Below are 19,485 nucleotides of genomic sequence, written 5' to 3' on the forward strand. Positions count from 1 at the left end.
TGGAATCGCACGTGGTGGAAGACCTCAAAGACACTGGAGACAAGGAGACAGGCTCTGGAGAATCACACGCCGCGCTGCGATGTTTGGAGAGTGGTTTGGTCCTGCAGACTTTTGCATAATGCCCTTTCTTTCCACACGCGGAGCACAATACCATTCTAGCTGGACATCGCTGCCGAGGGTGTTTCGCCAATCCACAGAAGTAACACCATGGGCCTCCTGGAGCTGCTGCCGTCGTCAGGTCCGAGGTTGGAAACACAATCGTGCAGTTTTTCGGAGCCGCTGAATAAAGTAGAGTCGGTGGCTGTACTTGCCACGATGTTCCCACGTGGTCGGTGGGGTACGTTTCTAGACTTCTGGAGGCCGTTTCCATAGCGTCAGCCAATTCTACTGTCTAAGCAAGGTCTAAATTACCTTGCTCTAGCAGCCGAAGGCGAATATACAACGAGCCGATTCCCGCCACGAACGCATCTCGGATCAAGTCGTTCGTATACTGGGCCGCCGACACTGACTTGCAGTTGCAGGCTCTGGCTAGCTGCTGAAGTTCACACAGGTACTGTTCTGTCGTTTCGCCGGGCTGCCGCCGTCGAGTGGCTAGAAGGTGTCGAGCATGGATCTCGTTTGGCGGTTTGTTGTACCGTTTCTTAAGTAGTTCGATGGCCCCTATGTAGTCTTGGGCATCGCGGATTGATAAGTATACGGTGTCGCTTACCCTCGCGTGGAGGACCCGCAGTCTATCGGCGTCGTTTTGAATGGCTGTTGAGGCATCGATGTAGTCTTGAAAACACTTTAACCAATGGGCGAAAGTGTTTGACGCTCCTGCCGCACGTGGATCTAAAGTAAGCCGATCGAGTTTCAACATTTGCTCCATGGTTTTTTTTCAAAATTTTGTTGGTAATAAAATTGATGCGCGATTAAATCACTCGGGAGGCTAGATTGTACCCGGGAAATAAAGGCTTTTATTACCAACAAGAATGGAGCACACTATATATAATACAATCCCAGACTAAAGGGTCACCAGGCAGTGCAGTGACCTTTATACTTCCCCAGGTAGGCGGAGCCAACTGGAGTGTACCACAGAACAATATCAACAGGTAGAACAGCCCAACCCTAACACCAACAGTAACAACAGTAACATATCTACAAACACCCATAGTGCTGACCATCCATGGCTCAGCACTCATAGTGGTAACCAACTATGGTTCATCACAGTCTGATAAAATGTTATGCCATCAACATTCGTTTGTTATGGAAGAATCAACTGGAAATTGGAAATTACTTTCCCGTTCGCACTGCAGAAATGCCTCCCTGTTGAGCTTTTATTCCTTTGAGTTGCTGAATTTTAAAAATCAACACTTTACAGTGTCATAAGGGGTTGTGACTCATTTCCTGCCTCTCAGATCTGGCAAACTGCTGTGGACTGCCTGTTTGGCTCAGCAAATGCAGCCCATACCCCAAAACAAATGGTTCCAGCCTCCCAATTATTGCCTTTAGGTGGGCGTTGCAGTCATGTTTTTGATTTTGTGCCCTGTGGCATAAAACTACCCTGTTCAAAATAGCAATTAAAAAAGGTTTTTTTTTCCGCTACTGCAGGCAGGTGCTGTTTGCATTGATATTTTAAAGATGATTATAAACATCTATTCAAGAATGCTTGGTTAACATGACAAATAGACAATTGGATCAGATGGACTGTGAACAATGAAACTTTGAGGAAAGTCTTGTTTCTGATTAAACTGGAATTTTGAAACGATCTCTGCTACATTTTTCTTTTGAACTTCCTCCTTATACGCTCTCGGCTGAGCAATAATTAGACGATGCCTGCAACCCCTTGTGAATTAAAACTTCAGAGCATCTTTTTAAATTTTTTATGAGGAGGAAGCTTAAAAGCTTGGGAGCCTCAGCAGGTCCACCAGCAGAATGAAAAGACTTTTGTAGTATACCCCTAAACCATAGATCAGGAATGAGGTGGATGTGAATCTTACAGAGAACTGAAGTGACAGCAAGTATTAATTAAAAGGAGCCAGAAGCTTTAAAAGGGAGGTACACTCTGGGTTGTGCACAGCAGGAACTACTTCTGAAGAAACAAATGGCTTCAAGGCCTGCAGATCAGATCCTCAGGTTCTCCAACGCAGTGTTTGAGTTCAGATGGTGGACAATAGGAAGGAAAACTCATTTCTCTTGCAGGATTGAGCATTAGGCTGCAACTTTCCCATGGGATGCGGGGATCGGGAGTTGGGACCAACATTCCCTTCTCGATCCCCAGGTTGCCAGAGAGCAGAAGACGGGTATGCTGCCTACTTTAGAAGAGTAAGAAGTCTCATAACACCAGGTTAAAGTCCAACAGGTTTATTTGGTATCACGAGCTTTCAGCAATCACCTGATGAAAGAGAAGCGCTTCAAAAGCTCGTGATACCAAATAAACCTGTTGGATTTTTATCTGGTGTTGTGAGACTTCTTACGGTCCCACTTCAGTCCAACGCTGGCATCTCCACATCATGGCTACTTTAGGAGACCAATGGCAGGAACAGAGGCTCCAGATACTCTGAAATGGGTAAGTTAAAAGACCCACCTCTGTCCCCATGCAAACGGGAGAATCTGGCAAGACTTACTTGTCGAGCTAATTTTTAAAAAAAATTACGGGATGTGGGCATCACTAGCTGGCTAGAATTTGTTGCCCATTCCTTACTACTGTAGAAGGGCAAAAACATTGATAGCTGTGAGCAGTCAAAACAAATTGGTATCTGTATTTCTAAGATTATTATTTCATGAACTAGCAGAGTAAGATTTCCTCATTTGAGATGTTTTATCTTTTCTTATTTCTTGGATCTTCTGACCACACCAATTTAATTTATGAAGTTGACTGCTTGTAAAATTTCCAGTGTATCCCATACCTATAGCTGTAAATCATTTGTATCTGAAATTAACTAATCAAAACTTTCAGCTTACATGTCCTCCCTGGCCATTAGGAAAAGTGGAAAACCTGCCCCATTGCTTCCAAAAATTCTCTGTCAATATGTGGTTTTCATATTGCTGAAAAAAGATGCCGAGGATGTTCTTCTTTTCATTCATTTTTTACGAAACGTGATTGTTGCTGGCTTGACCAGCATTTATTTCTCCTCCCTACATTTCAAGAGGCATTTCAGAGTCAACCACATTGCTGTGGATCTGGAGTAACATGTTGGCCAGATCAGGTAAGGATGGCAGATTTCCTTCCCTAAAGGACATTAGTGAACCAGATGGGTTTTTACGACAATCGACGATGGTTTCATGGTCATCTGTAGACTTTTAATTCCAGATTTGTTTTTACTGATTCAAATTTCACCATCTGCCGTGTTCGGATTTGAACCTGGGACCCCAGATCTTGGCCTAAATCTAATCCAGTAACAATACCATTACACCACTGCCTCCCCTCATCTAGTACTCATCAAGATAAATGCAAGAATGCCAAATTTTGAACGATCGCAACAATTTATACTATAGGAGAAAAGGGTGTTAATTGGTTGGCAAGTCAATTCTGATTCGCCAAGCATTGCCATGGAAAAAACAAAAGGGGAACTATAGGCTCCCCAAGCTCCCAAGTAATTTCAAAAAGGCACAAGGCTTGAACACATTCCTTTTGTTCTCAGAGGACAAGTCCCTGAGTGTGACTGCATAGAACTTCTAACAAGCGTGAATGAGTCATTTTACAATTGATTATCTTAAATTCATTGTTAGCATAGCTATTAGCATACTCAGGAATGTTCATCAAGTGCTGCCTAATTGTTGGATCCTTGGTTTTATAAATCAAGGTATAGAATACAAAAGCAAGGAAGTTATGGTGAATTTTTATAAAACACAGGTTCGACCTTAATAGGAGGACTGTGTCCAATTCTGAACATTGCAACTAAGGAAGGATGTGAACACTTTAGAAAGGATGAAAGCAGAAAAACATTTACAAAAATCTGTTACCGTCGATGGAACGATTGAAAACAAAGGTCTCAGATTTAAAGTGATCGGCAGAAGAAGCAACAGTGACATGGGAAAAACAATCCAGTGGGTGGATGTGGTGAACCATCGTTCGTTCCCACTGTGGGATTGTACTAATGTTGTTGTTGGGCTAGGGTGGGATTGATACACCTGTGGTTGTTACTGTTGTGGCACATCCCAGTCGGGCTCCGCCTCTTGGGAGAGGTATAAGACCCCCTGCTCGGACGGGACCCCTTCAGTCTGGGATAGTGTGTTAAAGTTCTGATAGTTCCATTGTTAGTTAATAAAAGCCTTCTTTTACCGAAGCTTTGAGCCTCGTGTCCAATTGATGCGCATCAATTTTATTAACTAAAATTAAACTCTCGACGGAAGAAAAAAAGAAAGGAGAGTATGGAGCAAATCCTTAAGCCAGAACGTCTGACGCTAGATCCACGTGCGGTGGGCGCTTCTAACACCTTCGACCACTGGCTGAAGTGTTTTGAAGATTACCTGGCAGCCTCCGCAGCAGTCACCACAGATGATGACAGACTCCGGGTCCTCCATGCGAGGGTACGCGACACAGTCTACCTCGCGATCCGTGCGGCCACCACTTACCCGAGGGCCCTCGAGCTTTTAAAAAAGCGCTATACGAAATCTCCTAACGAGATCCACGCTCGTTACCTCCTCGCTACACGACGTCGGCAGTCGGGCGAAACCATGGAGGATTACGCCAATGAGCTCTTGCAGCTAGCCAGGGGCTGTGATTGCAAAGCTGTGTCGGCTGAGCAGAGCATGTACGACCTCGCCCGAGATGCGTTTGTGGCCGGGGTCGGGTCTTCATACATCCGTCTCAAGCTGCTAGAAAAGGGGAATCTCAACCTGACCCAAGCCATGGAATTAGCTGAAATGCTTGAGGCGGCTTCGAAGAGCTTGGTCCTGTATCCAGAGGACCACGTGGAGACAACGTGGCAGGAGCAGTCGCAAATCCCTCCTCGCCCCTCGGGCTTGAAGTGCAGTGTTATGGCGTGCTCCCATGTGGACCAGATGACGGCTGCAGCCCCATGCGGCCCGCGGTGCTACTTCTGCGGAGGAGCCAAACATACACGACAAAAGTGTCCCGCTAAAGCGGTAGTCTATACCGCATGCGGTAAAAAGGGGCATTATGCAACGGTGTGCAGATCAAAGCCCAAGAACGGCAGTGCGGCCTGTGACCCTTCGGAACGGGGATCATCACCATCGTCGGCGAAGTACTCACGGGGTTCGTCCACGTGCGAGTCCAGGACGACGCCATTGCGGTCGACGGAGTCGGAGGAGGATGACCACCAGGAGTCGCTACGTTTGGCGCCCTCACCCATGTGCGATTCATGGGGGCGGCCATTTTGGTCGACGATGACCATGAGCGACCAGCAGGGGTCCTCAGCATCGACCTCAGCTGCCTGCAGTGACGTTCACGGACCAACGGTGGCGTCGATCACCCTGGACCAGGCTAAGCCTCACAGGCTTGATTGTTCGATGATGGATATACAGGTAAATGGTCATGCAATTTATTGTCTGTTTGACAGCTGGAGCACTGAGAGCTTTATTCACCCTGACACTGTGAAGAGGTGTGGACTCCAGATTCAACCTGCCAAACAGACAATCTCTATGGCATCAAGGTCCCGGTCTGTCGCTCTGCTAGGACGTTGTGTGGTAACTTTGAAAGTGCAAGGCACAATTTACGAGCGATTCAGGCTCCTTGTGTTGCCGCATCTTTGCGCACCAATTCTCCTCGGACGAAACTTTATGGTCCACATGAAGAGTGTGATCCTACAGTATGGTGGGCCACTCCCTTCGCTGGCAGTGGGAGAACAGCTGCAGTCTCCAAATTGTCCAAAGCAATCTTTCTACGTTAAAGATCACCACACCCTCTTTATTTCAGAATCTGGTACCAGGCTGCAAGCCCATCGCTACTAAAAGTAGGCGTTACAGCACTGAGGATCGGATCTTCATCAGATCTGAGGTTCAGCGACTCCTCAAAGAAGGGATCATACAGCCCAGTGTTAGTCCGTGGAGAGCACAGGTTGTGGTGGTCAAGAGCGGGAACAAACCCCGGATGGTCATTGATTACAGTCAGACCATTAACCGATATACGCAGCTGGATGCGTATCCCCTCCCGCGCATATCTGATATGGTCAATCAGATTGCGCAGTACCGGGTGTTCTCCACCATAGACCTTAAGTCCGCCTACCACCAACTCCCCATTCGCCCAGAGGACCGACAGTACACGGCCTTTGAGGCGGATGGTCGTCTGTATCATTTCCTTAGGGTTCCATTTGGTGTCACCAATGGGGTCTCGGTCTTCCAGCGTGCTATGGACCGAATGGTGGACCAGAACAGGTTGCGGGCTACCTTCCCGTACCTGGATAATGTCACCATCTGCGGCCGTGATCAGCAGAACCATGACACAAATCTCCAGAACTTTTTGCGCACTGCATCTCGCCTGAATTTGACCTACAACAGGGAGAAGTGTGTATTCCGTACGCGCCGGTTAGCCATCCTGGGATACGTGGTGGAAAGCGGGGTCATTGGCCCTGATCCAGACCGTATGCGCCCCCTTGCTGAACTTCCCTTGCCTGCGAGCGCAAAAGCACTGAGAAGATGCCGAGGCTTCTTCTCCTTTTATGCGCAGTGGGTCCCCAACTACGCGGACAAAGCCCGTCCGCTTATTAAGTCCACAACTTTTCCACTCACGCCAGAGGCCCAATTGGCCTTCAAGGAATTGAAACACGACATCGCGAAAGCCACGATGCACGCGGTAGACGAATCCATCCCTTTTCAGGTGGAAAGCGATGCATCTGATTTCGCCCTGGCCGCCACACTTAACCAGGCGGGCAGGCCCGTCGCGTTTTTTTCCCGCACCCTCCAAGGCCCCGAAATTCGGCATTCAGCGGTGGAGAAGGAGGCCCAGGCCATTGTGGAGGCCATCAGACACTGGTGCCATTACCTGGCGGGAAAGCGGTTCACCCTGATCACGGACCAGCGGTCCGTGGCGTTCATGTTCAACAACACGCAGAGGGGCAAGATCAAGAATGACAAGATCTTGCGGTGGAGAATTGAACTCTCCACCTATAACTACGATATCATGTATCGTCCAGGGAAACTCAATGAGCCCTCGGATGCCCTCTCGCGCGGAACATGCGCTACTACGCAGGAGGATCGCTTGAACGCCCTCCATAATGACCTGTGCCATCCTGGGGTCACTCGGTTCTACCACTTTGTCAAAGCCCGCAACCTGCCTTACTCGGTGGCGGACGTAGGTCGGTGACAAGGAGCTGTCGGATTTGCGCGGAATGCAAACCGCACTTTTACCGACCTGACTGGGCACATTTGGTCAAGGCCACTCGCCCTTTCGAGAGGCTGAGTGTGGATTTTAAGGGCCCCCTTCCCTCAACAGATCGGAACGTGTACTTTCTGAACATAATAGATGAGTACTCCTGGTTCCCGTTTGTTGTCCCCTGCGCGGACACGTCGGCTGCCACGGTGATCAAGGCATTCTGTGATCTTTTTACCCTGTTCGGGTACCCCAGCTAAATACATAGCGACAGGGGCTCGTCGTTCATGAGCAATGACTTGAGGCAATTCCTGCTCTCATACGGGATTGCCTCTAGTAGGACCACGAGTTACAACCCTAGGGGTAATGGACAGGTGGAACGAGAGAATGCTACAGTCTGGAAGGCTGTCCTATTGGCGTTGAAGTCCAAAGGCCTTCCAGTCTCCCGTTGGCAGGAGGTCCTCCCTGATGCGCTTCACTCCATTCGCTCCCTCCTGTGTACGGCAACCAATGCTACTCCCCACGAGAGGATGTTCTCATTCCCTCGGAAGTCGTCCTCGGGGATATCTTTACCAGCCTGGTTGACGTACCCAGGACCCGTCCTCCTGCGGGGACATGTAAGGGCCCGCAAGTCCGACCCCTTGGTCGAACAGGTCCACCTCCTCCACGCCAACCCTCAGTATGCCTATGTGGCATATCCTGACGGGCGAGAGGACACTGTCTCGATCCGAGACCTGGCGCCTGCAGGGGACGTAGCAACTCCTGTCGCTCCCATACCCCCAGTGACGAATCCCTTATCCCTTATTTCTCCCCCGGACGTAGCGCGGACAACATCGGGACCAGTGCTTAACAGTTTCACTCCAATGCACAGCTTGCCTGAGCCCCGAAGATGGTCGCCACCGCAGAATGTGTCAGGATCCCCTGCACTACCGTTTCATCAGGGTCAACCGGCCTGTGAGTCCGTGGGAGAACAGCTGGACGCTGTTTTGGGGAGAACGCCACCGCAAGTGCCTACTCCGGTGTCACCGCCGGTATTGAGGAGGTCACAACGATGGTGCGGTCCTCCAGACCGTCTGAACTTATAATCTGTTGACATTTTAGTCTGTTTTCGTACCCCGCCGGCCTTTGTTCTCAAAGGAGGGGTGAATGTGGTGAACCATCGTTGGTTCCCACTGTGGGATTGTACTAATGTTGTTGTTGGGCTAGGGTGGGATTGATACACCTGTGGTTGTTACTGTTGTGGCACATCCCAGTCGGGCTCCGCCTCTTGGGAGAGGTATAAGACCCCCTGCTCGGACGGGACCCCTTCAGTCTGGGATAGTGTGTTAAAGTTCTGATAGTTCCATTGTTAGTTAATAAAAGCCTTCTTTTACCGAAGCTTTGAGCCTCGTGTCCAATTGATGCGCATCAGTGCATTTGGACTGGAATGCATTGTCTGAGAGTTTAGTAGAGGTATATTCAATCGTGGTTTTCAAAAAAGAATTGGATAAGTACTTGAAGAGATTATACTGAATTAAGAACAAGGTCAAAATCCAGGTCCTTCCCGAACAGCACTATTCTTGTACGACAAGGACTGTAACTGTTCAAGAAATTTGTTCAACACCATCTTCTTAGAATCATAGAATCACAGAATGCTCACCGCATGGAAAGGTGCTATTCTGACCATTGTGCCCACGCCTTATTTCTGCAAGAGCACCTCAGCTTGTCCTACTTCCCCGCCCTTTCCCTCTATTCCAGCAATTGCTTCAGGAACATTGGTATACTTCCATGTCAGGATGGGAACTTGGAGGTGATGATGTTCCTATATACCTGCTTCCCTTGTTTTTTCTAAGTGATAGATAGAGATTGTGGAGTTTGAAGGTGCTGTTGAAGTAGCCTTGGCAATTGGTGCAATAGATCAGGTAGGTGGCGCACAGTGCTGGCACTCTGCACCAATGGTAGAGAAACTATATAATTGAGGTGGTGGATGGGGTGCCAATCAAATGGGCTGTTTTGTCCTTGATGATATTGAGCTTCCTGTATACTATTGGAGCTGCACTCATCCAGTCAATTGGGAAGCATTCCATCATAGTCCTGGCTTATGCCTTATGGATAGTATGATGTGGAGATGCCGGCGTTGGACAGCAGACAGGCTTTAGGGAGTTGGGAGGTGTGTCACTGGCTGCTGAAATCCCAGCCTCTGGCTGGTTCTTGCAGCCACAATATTTATGTGGCTGATCCAGTTCAGTTTTTGGTCAATGGTGATCTCCAGGATGTTGGTGGTGGGAAATTCACTAATGGCAATACCAAAGGAAGGTGGTTAGACTCTCTTTTGTTGGAGATGGTCAGTACTTGGCATTTAGGTAGCAAGTAACATTCATGCCACACATCAGCTCAAGCCTGAATGTTTTCCAGGTCTTGCTGCATGCAGGCACAGAGTGCTTTGTTATCTAACGAGTTGCAAACGGAACTAAGCCTTGTGCAACCATCAGTGAATATCCCCACTTCTGACCGTATGATGGCATAACGAACATTGATGAAACAACTGAAGGTGGTTGGGACTCAGACTCTTCCCTAAGGAGCAGTGATGCTCTGATTGTTTGGGGTTTGTCTCAGTGCCGTATATTCTTTTGTCTCCGTGTCGTAGATTCTATGATTCTATAAGGCATTTGGACAGATACATGGATAGGAAAAGTTTAGAGGGATATGGGCCAAATGCAGGCAAATGGGGTTAGCTTAGATGGGCATTTTGGTTGGCGTGGACCAGTTTGGGCTGAAGGGCCTGCCTCCATGCCATAGATTCTATGATAATAAATGCTATCACAACTGATAACAAATAGTTCCATTTGTGTATACAAAATATTCAGACAAGTGAAGATTGACAACCTGCTTAATTTTAGGAAAAAGGAATAGAGTCAATTCAAGTTCTTGATAGAGAGAAAAAAGATCAAGAATTTTCAAAATTTGTCAATAATTTCAGAAATGTATTGCCATTTCCCAAACAACATGATATTTCTGAAATTCATTTATATATTTCCAAATTTATTGGCACATTACCAAAATGTAATAAAAATTTTAGAAATGTATTTTTAAGTGCATTATCCGTGTAGCTAAACACCTCATGTACTGCAGTGATTCAAGGAGGCGGTTCACCACCACCTTCTCAAGGGCAGTTAAGGATGGGCAACAAATGCTGGACTTGTCAGTGACGCCCACATCCTGTGAAGGAATGTTAAAAAGTCGAAAGATGATTAAACAGTCGCCTTGGACTCGCCTTGTACTGCAACAGGCAATTAATGGGAAGGAATCAAACAAAAGGACTCGAATTGTGGGCTTGTCCTTCAAATCAACCTTCCTGCTCTCAGTTCCCTATTATAGAACAGGCAGTAATCCATTATTAGTTAAATATTTTATATGCAAGGTAGTTTGTCTTTTGATTTTTAAAAAAAGGAGTCAGACAAGAATATTGGTAACAAAAAAATATCAGTGCTGACTTCATAAAGAGATAGTCACAGGCAGAGGAGTCCCACAGCTGCCCATCATTTAAATCCCTGGTGCCACTTAAGTAATTTCTTTGCCATTTCTCAACCTAGCAGAAGCATTGCCCAGTGAAAGCTATATGTTCCACCTAGGTAGGAATTAATGGAGGAAGACAAATGACATTGGTTAACTCACCCAGCTGCATGGAGTGTATATCGCTCTATCAGTTTTCCAATGCTAATATTGTTGGAGAGGTTTATTGGGCTGTGTGGTATACCCCGTCCCTCCGCATCCTCTCACCCCCACACTCACACATTGATCAGTGGATAATGCAGTGGGGAGAAGTTGACTGAAAGACAATAAGGAAAATAGCAGAAGTTCTTTGCTGTGTACATTAAGGGAAAAAAATCAGCATTGTTTGATTTTTGAAGCTACATGTATTTATTGTTATGCACACCTAAAAGAGCTGCTTCTTAGCTTTCAGATTCTGTGTGTTATAAATAAGATTGATAGAAAATGATCCTAACAATGAGATCGCTTTTCTGCTGCATGAAGGGTGAGGTGACCGCTACTCCAATGACATTAGCAGGAGGCCCGATCCAATTTGGTGATTGACGAGCTGTCCTCAATGTTAGGGAGGGCGGGACCTGTGGCAGCAAAGAGAATGCAGTGATACTTCTAGCAGCATTTTAAGAATGGGTGGGGACTGGAAGAATCATGTCGACCAACTGAGCAGTAGAGTGAAGTGATTGTGATGAAATCTAAAGAGCACACCCAGTTGCAAGAAGTTTGAACTGGTGGTTATTTTAATTTTCTTTTTATTTTAGTACTTTTTGGTACTTCATTCCTAATCAAAAAGCCAATTAAGTCCAATTGGAATCCGCACATGAGGGACAAACCAGATCCAAGCTGACAAGACAAGAATATACATCCCATCTTGGGCTTGATCAAACAAGATCCAAGCTGACAGGATGAGGCATTACACCCCCTCCCAGGCAACGAAAAGTCACTGCCAAATTTTCTGCCGGCTTTACATCATTGCAACTTAGGTTCCCTTTAAATAGCACGACATATGCTACTAACCTATACTAACTGTGCTTTGTGGGTGGGTTGTGATCGCAATGGCAGCGTTGAATGATACATGAATGCCACTTAATTTCCAACAACAACAACCTTTGTTGTTTTAATATATTAATTAGTCCCTGCTGGTTTCAGGTGAGAGTGTTGGCCATTTAAATCAAAGCCCTTCTGAAAATTGCAATCGGTAGCCTCTGATGTCAAGGTGAAGTTTTTATTAACTATTTTTACTTCCCTATTGTCCCATTAATGCCAAAATGAAGAACAGCAGGCAGATGGAAAATGGCCCCAATGTTTTTGAATTTAATCTCCTCAAAGCTGTCTACAATTATTGAACATGTTAACTATTGATCTGAAAAGGATCAGAGAATGTGTTATAATGCTCAATAACTGAGACCATTATTACACACGAGGCCACTTCTGGAAGCATAACGGCTCATAGTGCAGACTGAAAACTACAGTCAGTAATTATTTTATTATGCCCTTGCATTTGATTTACTTTAGAAAAATACACAACTGATCCTTGAACAGTGTAGCAATTTTCAGAGACTGAAGTTTTAATGTTCCATGTTAAAATGCCTCAGGAACCTTCCCAACAGTTTTGTGTCAGTCTGTGCTTTGTGATATCAGTGAGCAATTCTTTCTGAAACTTACTGCAGACTTCTGCCTGCTGGGGACTATCAGCTGATAGTGAAAGCTATCTTCTTACATGTGATGACTCTTTAGCTAAACAGATTGCTCTCTCCGAGGGTGTTATAAACTTAAGCATTCGAATTTCAGCATATCTTGTTTTAATTTTGCACCTCTTGTTTGGCATTTAAATGACTAATACTTTCTACTTTAAGTTAATTTGGAGTTAATCATAATGAAGGGTATTAGTCCAAAGATGTGCAGGTTAGGTTGATTGGCCATGCTAAATTTACCCTGGCAGGGTAAATATGTGGGGTTACGGGGTTAGAGTGGGATTGTTGTTGGTGCAGGCTTAATGGGCTGAATGGCCTCCTTCTGTACTATAGGGATTCTATGATTCTATGCTTCTAGTTGGGAAGAATGTAACAATTTTCCAATTTTGGATGCCTAGCATCAATACCTTAGCGATAATAGAACAATAAACTTTAACCCTAAACCCAGACGTGAGCTCCTTGCAGCAACATGTTTTTCTGTTTGCCGTATTATATTACTGTGGCCCCACTTGAGTACGATTTCAACTATAATATTGAATTACAGACAGTTTTGTACTATGGGGATAAACTTTCTATGGTGTTGTTGGGAATGTCCAAGGTTAAAACTTAGCAGCCTGGAAGCTATCAGCTGGTCTGTTTTAGAGTTGAATTCAAGACATAGATGATGGCCGTGATTCACTCTAACTGGGACTCAGTACCCAGACCAGCTGGAAAACCAGAGTATTTTGCACTGGCACTGGCAGCGTCTGTCATGTGGAAGTCACCCACCTGAAAGATGAAAATGAACGCATCTCGGGAATCACGCCAGCTAGTCCCACTGTTCAAAGATCAGGGTGCCATTTTTAAAGGGTGTCCCCACCACCCACTGAAAAGAGGAGCACTAATAAGCCCTCAGCAAAGAGGGGCATCTTCCCCCAACAACTGAAATAATGGGTGACCCCCCCCCCCCCACCCCTCAACCATGCAGGCATGAAAGTGACCCGATCTCACAACCCCTCAGCCCCCCTCCCCATTAGAGACCCGCTCAGCCCCCTCCCCTTCAGACACCCACTCAACCCCCCTTCCCCTTGCCCCCAGCACAAGCCCACCAAACTCCCAGGACCCTTGACGATCCTCCCTCTGCAGCCTGGCAGTGGCAGAGAGGCACATGGGCACTGGACCTACCTTCTTGACTCTCCTCTGATTCCTGGTCTGGGCAGCTACCCAATCAGGGCTGGCGGGGCAGACCAGGTGAATCCCAAACATGTTCAGCCCAGTGGGTATTGCGTTTTTAACTCCAACACCCAAATCAATGGGCAATCGGGATTCTCACCATCAGTGAATGGGGCTGGTGAATTCCCCCCTGATGTTAGCGCAATGTGAAAACCTTTGATCTACTCAATCCTCTCAATTCAAAACTTCTATTAAATAAACCGGATAATACCATCATTCCTTTTCAGTATGTTGTTGCCAAAGAGACATGTAATTTCAGCATTTTGATTAAAATGGCACCAGATACAAAACATAAATAATGTAAAAAAATCGTTTTTCATTTAATATGCATGTGTAAGAAGTGTTTAAATGAGTGTGAAGTATAAGTTCAGCTCTCCATCCCCACAGGGGGCAGATCAAACCCTCCAGATACAAGCTAATGAAAGTTATTTCAGGCCATGCTATGCTTCAAACAGCTCATTTCAGAGTTTTACAAGTACGCATCTTTGTAGCAAACCATAAAGCAAAGCCATGGGTGGTTAGACAAATGTGACCATACCTTAAAACACCAAAGGTGCTATAAGATCTCACTTTGTTTGTGATAATTAGATACAACTAACATGGAAATAAGAGCTTATTCAAATACAAAAACAAAATGGAGAGGAGATAGGACAGGAAATAATATTAAGTGATCCAACTTCAAGCTGTAGCAGTTATGTTTTGTGCATATTAACTCAGCTGAGTAATTTATTTCCATCAGAAGGTGCATGCAAACATATGAATTAGCAGCAGGAGTAGGCCACTCAGCCCCTCAAGACTGTTCTACCATTCAGTAAGTTTACAGCTCATCGGATTGCCATCTGAACTTCATTCCCACCTACTCCCAATAATTTTTCACTCCCTTGCTTATCAAGAATCTTTCTGACTCTGCCTGAAAAATATTTGAAGATTCTTCTTCGAATGCCTTTTGAAGAAGAGAGTTCCAAAGACTCACTACCCTCTGAGAGAAAAAAGAAATCCTCCACATCTCCACCTTGAATGGGTGATCCCTTATTTTTAAACAGTGAGCCCTAGTTCTAGGTTTCCCCACAAGAGGAAACATTATTTCCACATCCACCTTGTCAAGACCCCTCAGGAACGTATATGTTTCAATCAAGTCACCTTTCATCCTTCTAAACTCCAGTGGATACAAGTCCAGCCTGTTCAACCTTTCCTCATAAGGCAACCCTCTCATTCCAGGTATTAGTCTTGTAAACTTTCTCCAAACTGCTTCCAAAACATTTACATCCTTCCTCAAATAAGACCAGTACTGTACACAATACTCCAGATGTGGTCTCAGAAGTGCTCTGTACAATTGCAGCAGAACCTCTGTAGTTTTGTATTCAATAAACAGTAACATCCTATTAGCTTTCCTGATTACTTGCTGTACCTGCATACTAACCTTTTGCAATTCATGCACTTGGATGCCTAGATCCCTTTCATCTCAAGAACTCTGCAATCGCTCACCATTTAGATAATGTACTACTTTTTTAATTCTCCCTGCCAAAATGGACAATTTCACACGCCCACATTATACTCCATTTGTCACATTTTTGCCTGCTCACTTAACCTATCTATATCCCTTTTTAGCCTTATGTCCTCTTCACAACTTACTTTCCTACCTATCTTTGCACCATCAATAAAGTTAGCAACCATTACTTTGGTCCCTTCATTCAAATCGTTTACATACATTGTACACAGTTGAAGCAACAGCACTGATCCCTGTGGCCCACCACTCATTACAACTTGCCAGTCAGAAAAAGGACATATGTATGCCTACTTTGTTTCCTGTTAGTTAATCAATCTTCGATGCATGCCAATATGTTACCCCCTATACCATGAGCTTTAATTTTCCATGTTAAGCTTTGATGTGGCACTTTATCAAATGCTTTCTGGAAATCTAAACACAGTACATCCAACATCTCCCATTTATCCACAGCACAGCACGTTATTTCTTCAAAAACCTCCAATAAATTGGTTAAACATGATTTCCTTCACGTAAAACCTTATTAACTCTGCCTGATTACCTTGAATTGTTTAGGTGCCCTCCTATAACATCTTTAATAATAGCTTCTAAGATGTTCATTATGACAGATGTTAAGCTAACTGACCTATACTTTCCTGCCTTCTGTCTCTCTCAATTTTTTGAATAAAGGTGTTACATTCACTATTTTCCAATTTAATGGAACTATCCCCAAACGTAGGGAATTTTGGAAAATTAAAACCAACACATTCACTATCTCACTAGCCATTTCTTTTAACGCTCTGGGACCGAGGACTTGTCAGTCCAGAGCTCCAACAATTTGCTCAGTACCATTTCCCTGGTGATTGTATTTTTCCTGAATTCCTCCCCCCCTTCCATTTCCTGATTTCTAGCTACTTCTGGGATGGTTCCTATATGCAAATTGATGCAAAAAATGGGTACAATTCATCTGCCATCATCTTATTTTGCATCATTAATTTCCTAACTCACTTTCCATAGGATGAATGCTCACTTTGTCAACTCTTCTCTTTTTAAGATATCTACTGAAACTCTTCCTATCTGATTTTATATTTCTAGCACGCTGTCTCTTGTACTCTAATTTTCCCCCTTTATGAATCTTTCAGTTGCTGCTTTTTTATATTCTGTCCAATATTCTGACTTGCCATCCATACTGTGCAATTAAATGCTTTTTCTTTAGGTTGGATACAATCCAGAAATTATTTTTGCTGCTCTGCTTCTTAATTTTGTATCTAGCTCCTCACACTGTATGTAGAATCTCTTTCCTTGCCCTACATATGTCGTTGGTACCTATGTGGACCATAACGATTGAATCCTCCTCCTCCCCCCACTCCAAGTTCCTCTCCAGCCCTGAGTAGATGTCTCAAACCCTGGCAGTGGGCAGGCAACACTGATTACCAGACTCTCGCTCTTTGCTGCGGAGAACAGTGGGAAGCGATGGCCTAGTGGTATTATCGCCAGACTACTAATCCAGGGACTCAGCTAATGTTCTGGGGACATGTGTTCGAATCCTGCCATGGCAGATCATGGAAGTTGAATTCAATAAAAAATATCAGGAATTAAAAATCTACTGATGACCATGAGACCATTGTCAATTGTCAGAAAACCCATCTGGTTCACTAATGTCCTTTAGGATAGGAAATCTGCCGTCCTTACCTGGTCTGGCCTACATGTGATTCCAGAGCCACAGCAATGTGGTTGACTCTCATCTGCCCTCCAAGGGCAACTTGGGATGGACAATAAATGCTGGCCAGCCAGCGACTCCCATGTCCCACGAATGAATAAAAATAAATAAAAAATTCCCCTCACTATACTGTCCCCAACTACCACTACATTCCTTCTTGCTCTCCCCACATGAATGGCTTCCTGTATCACGGTGCCATGGTTAATCAGCTCATCCACCCTGCAGCCCCCACCCTCATCCAAACAAGCTGAAAGAACCATAAACTGTTGGACAATTGCAGAGTCTGACACTCCTGCACTCTTGCCCTCTAGAGCTCCTTATCTGCCTCACTCACAGTCACAGCCCCCTGTCCTTCACCACTGACCAAATCAGAAGACCCTAAGGGATGTGTCAACCTCCTGGTACAAAGCATCCAGGTAACTTCCCGCTCTCTGATGCATCACAGTGTCTGCATCTTGGCCTCCAGCTCAATGACTGTGAGCCAAAACTCCTTTAGCTGCAAACACTTACTGTAGGTGTACTTGCCTTGGATCACACTGGCATTCTGAAGCTCTCAAATCACCTGTCCTGGCATTCTTAATACATTTTCATTAATTACTTACTATTTTATTCAATTACTTGTTTTCCTTTTAATATATTTTATTAACCTTACCACAGTTTATATACTACATTAGGGGTTATGCTGCAACTGTACAGGACCTTGGTGAGACCACATTTGGAATATTGTGTGCAGTTCTGGTCACCTCACTATAAGAAGGATGTGGAAGCGCTGGAAAGAGTGCAGAGGAGATTTACCAGGATGCTGCCTGGTTTGAAGGGTTGGTCTTATGAGGAAAGGTTGAGGGAGCTAGGGCTGTTCTCTCTGGAGCGGAGGAGGCTGAGGGGAGACTTAATAGAGGTTCATAAAATGATGAAGGGGATAGATAGAGTGAACGTTCAAAGACTATTTCCTCGGGTGGATGGAGCTATTACAAGGGGGCATAACTATAGGGTTCATGGTGGGAGATATAGGAAGGATATCAGAGGTAGGTTCTTTATGCAGAGAGTGGTTGGGATGTGGAATGGACTGCCTGCAGTGATAGTGGAGTCAGAAACTTTAGGAACATTTAAGCGGTTATTGGATAGGCACATGGAGCACACCAGGATGATAGGGAGTGGGATAGCTTGATCTTGGTTTCAGATAAAGCTCGGCACAACATTGTGAGCCGAAGGGCCTGTTCTGTGCTGTACTGTTCTATGTTCTATGTTCTATGTACATTAAACTTTAAGAATGAAATAGACCTTAACCACTTATCAGATACTCATCAAACAGCTAACTTCTTCCCTGTAGTCGAGTAAGAACCAATTCCTTCAGGGTGGAAAATTAGAAAAAGCAAAGGAACACTCCTTCAGCTAACTCCCTCACTCCTTTAGCTAACTCCCTCACTCAGCCAACTCCCAGCTCTCAAAGTTGCTCCGACAGGCCTGTATTTATATGCTCTGAAACTAAAGACTTAGTTCAGACCTAGGTACAGAAAAAAGAGTTTTGGCTAGTTTCCTTAATTAATTAACTTCAACTCTCGGATTTATTGTTTAAATTTAGAATTTAAACATTAAATATCAATTAGATGTTAGATGTCAAATACAAACAAAATTAGATTTTTAGAAGGAGAGTATGATTCTCTCACTCACCCAAATCCCAGCACTCTTGCTCAAAGTCACACTTCAATATTAAGTCAAACTGGAAGGCCTGTACTTATCTTCTCTGAAACTAGCTCTGTTCCTTTGTTCTTTTTTTTAAAATACTTTTCCAATTCAATCAAATCAACTCCAATTCAGAGTCTCAACAAGTTGAGACATTTCCGATCCAGGCTGACAAGACAGGGCGGGCGACTAAACCACCCTGTCCTGGGCCTGATCTACATGAGTCAAGCTGATTGGAGAAGGGGGAGGATCCTCCTCCAAGACTTGAGCTCATTTGCATCTTAGCCAAAAGGCCAAGATGCCGCTTTTAAAAATTGCTTCATATGAAACATATGAAGCCTCAGCGTAACCTCATGACCTCAACCAAGTGCAGATCCGATACTACACTTGATCTTAGCCAAAAGGCCGAGAAGCTTTGTTCTTGGTGCACTACAAAGTTGCAGTGAGAAAATTGAGAATAGTACAAAGTGGAATTTTCAAACAAGAAAGTGACTAAGTATTAACTTTCTCTCCTGATATCACAAAACCAGAGTTCATGATTATCAACTTTGTATTATTATTAATTCCTGGGCTGCGGCCGTCGCTGGCCAAGCCAGTATTTATTGTCCATCACTAATTGTTCTTGAAAAGGTGGTGGGGAGCGGCCTTCTTGAAATGCTGCAGTCCATGGTGCTGGGGTATGTATACCCAAAATGCTGTTAGGGAGGGAGTTCTAGGATTTCGACCCAGTGACAGTGAAGTAATAGCAATATATTTCCAAGTCAGGTTGGTGAATGGCTTGGAGGGGAGCTTACAGGTGGTAGTTTTCCTTTTTGTCTGCTGTCCTTGTCCTCCTAGGTTGTGGTGGTCATGGGCTTGGAAGGTGCTGCCTAAGGAGCTTTGGTGAGTGCCTGCAGTGCATCTTTTAGATGCTACA

General features: G+C 45.0%; 1 pseudogene; it reads right to left on the reverse strand.

Annotated features, from left to right (window-relative positions):
• Positions 1-18,808: 18,808 nt before the first annotated feature.
• Positions 18,809-18,986, reverse strand: LOC144495418 (U2 spliceosomal RNA; annotated as a pseudogene).
• Between the last annotated feature and the right edge of the window lie 499 nt (positions 18,987-19,485).

The sequence above is a fragment of the Mustelus asterias genome, chromosome 6 (assembly GCF_964213995.1).
Source record: "Mustelus asterias chromosome 6, sMusAst1.hap1.1, whole genome shotgun sequence".
Lineage (NCBI taxonomy): Eukaryota > Metazoa > Chordata > Chondrichthyes > Carcharhiniformes > Triakidae > Mustelus > Mustelus asterias.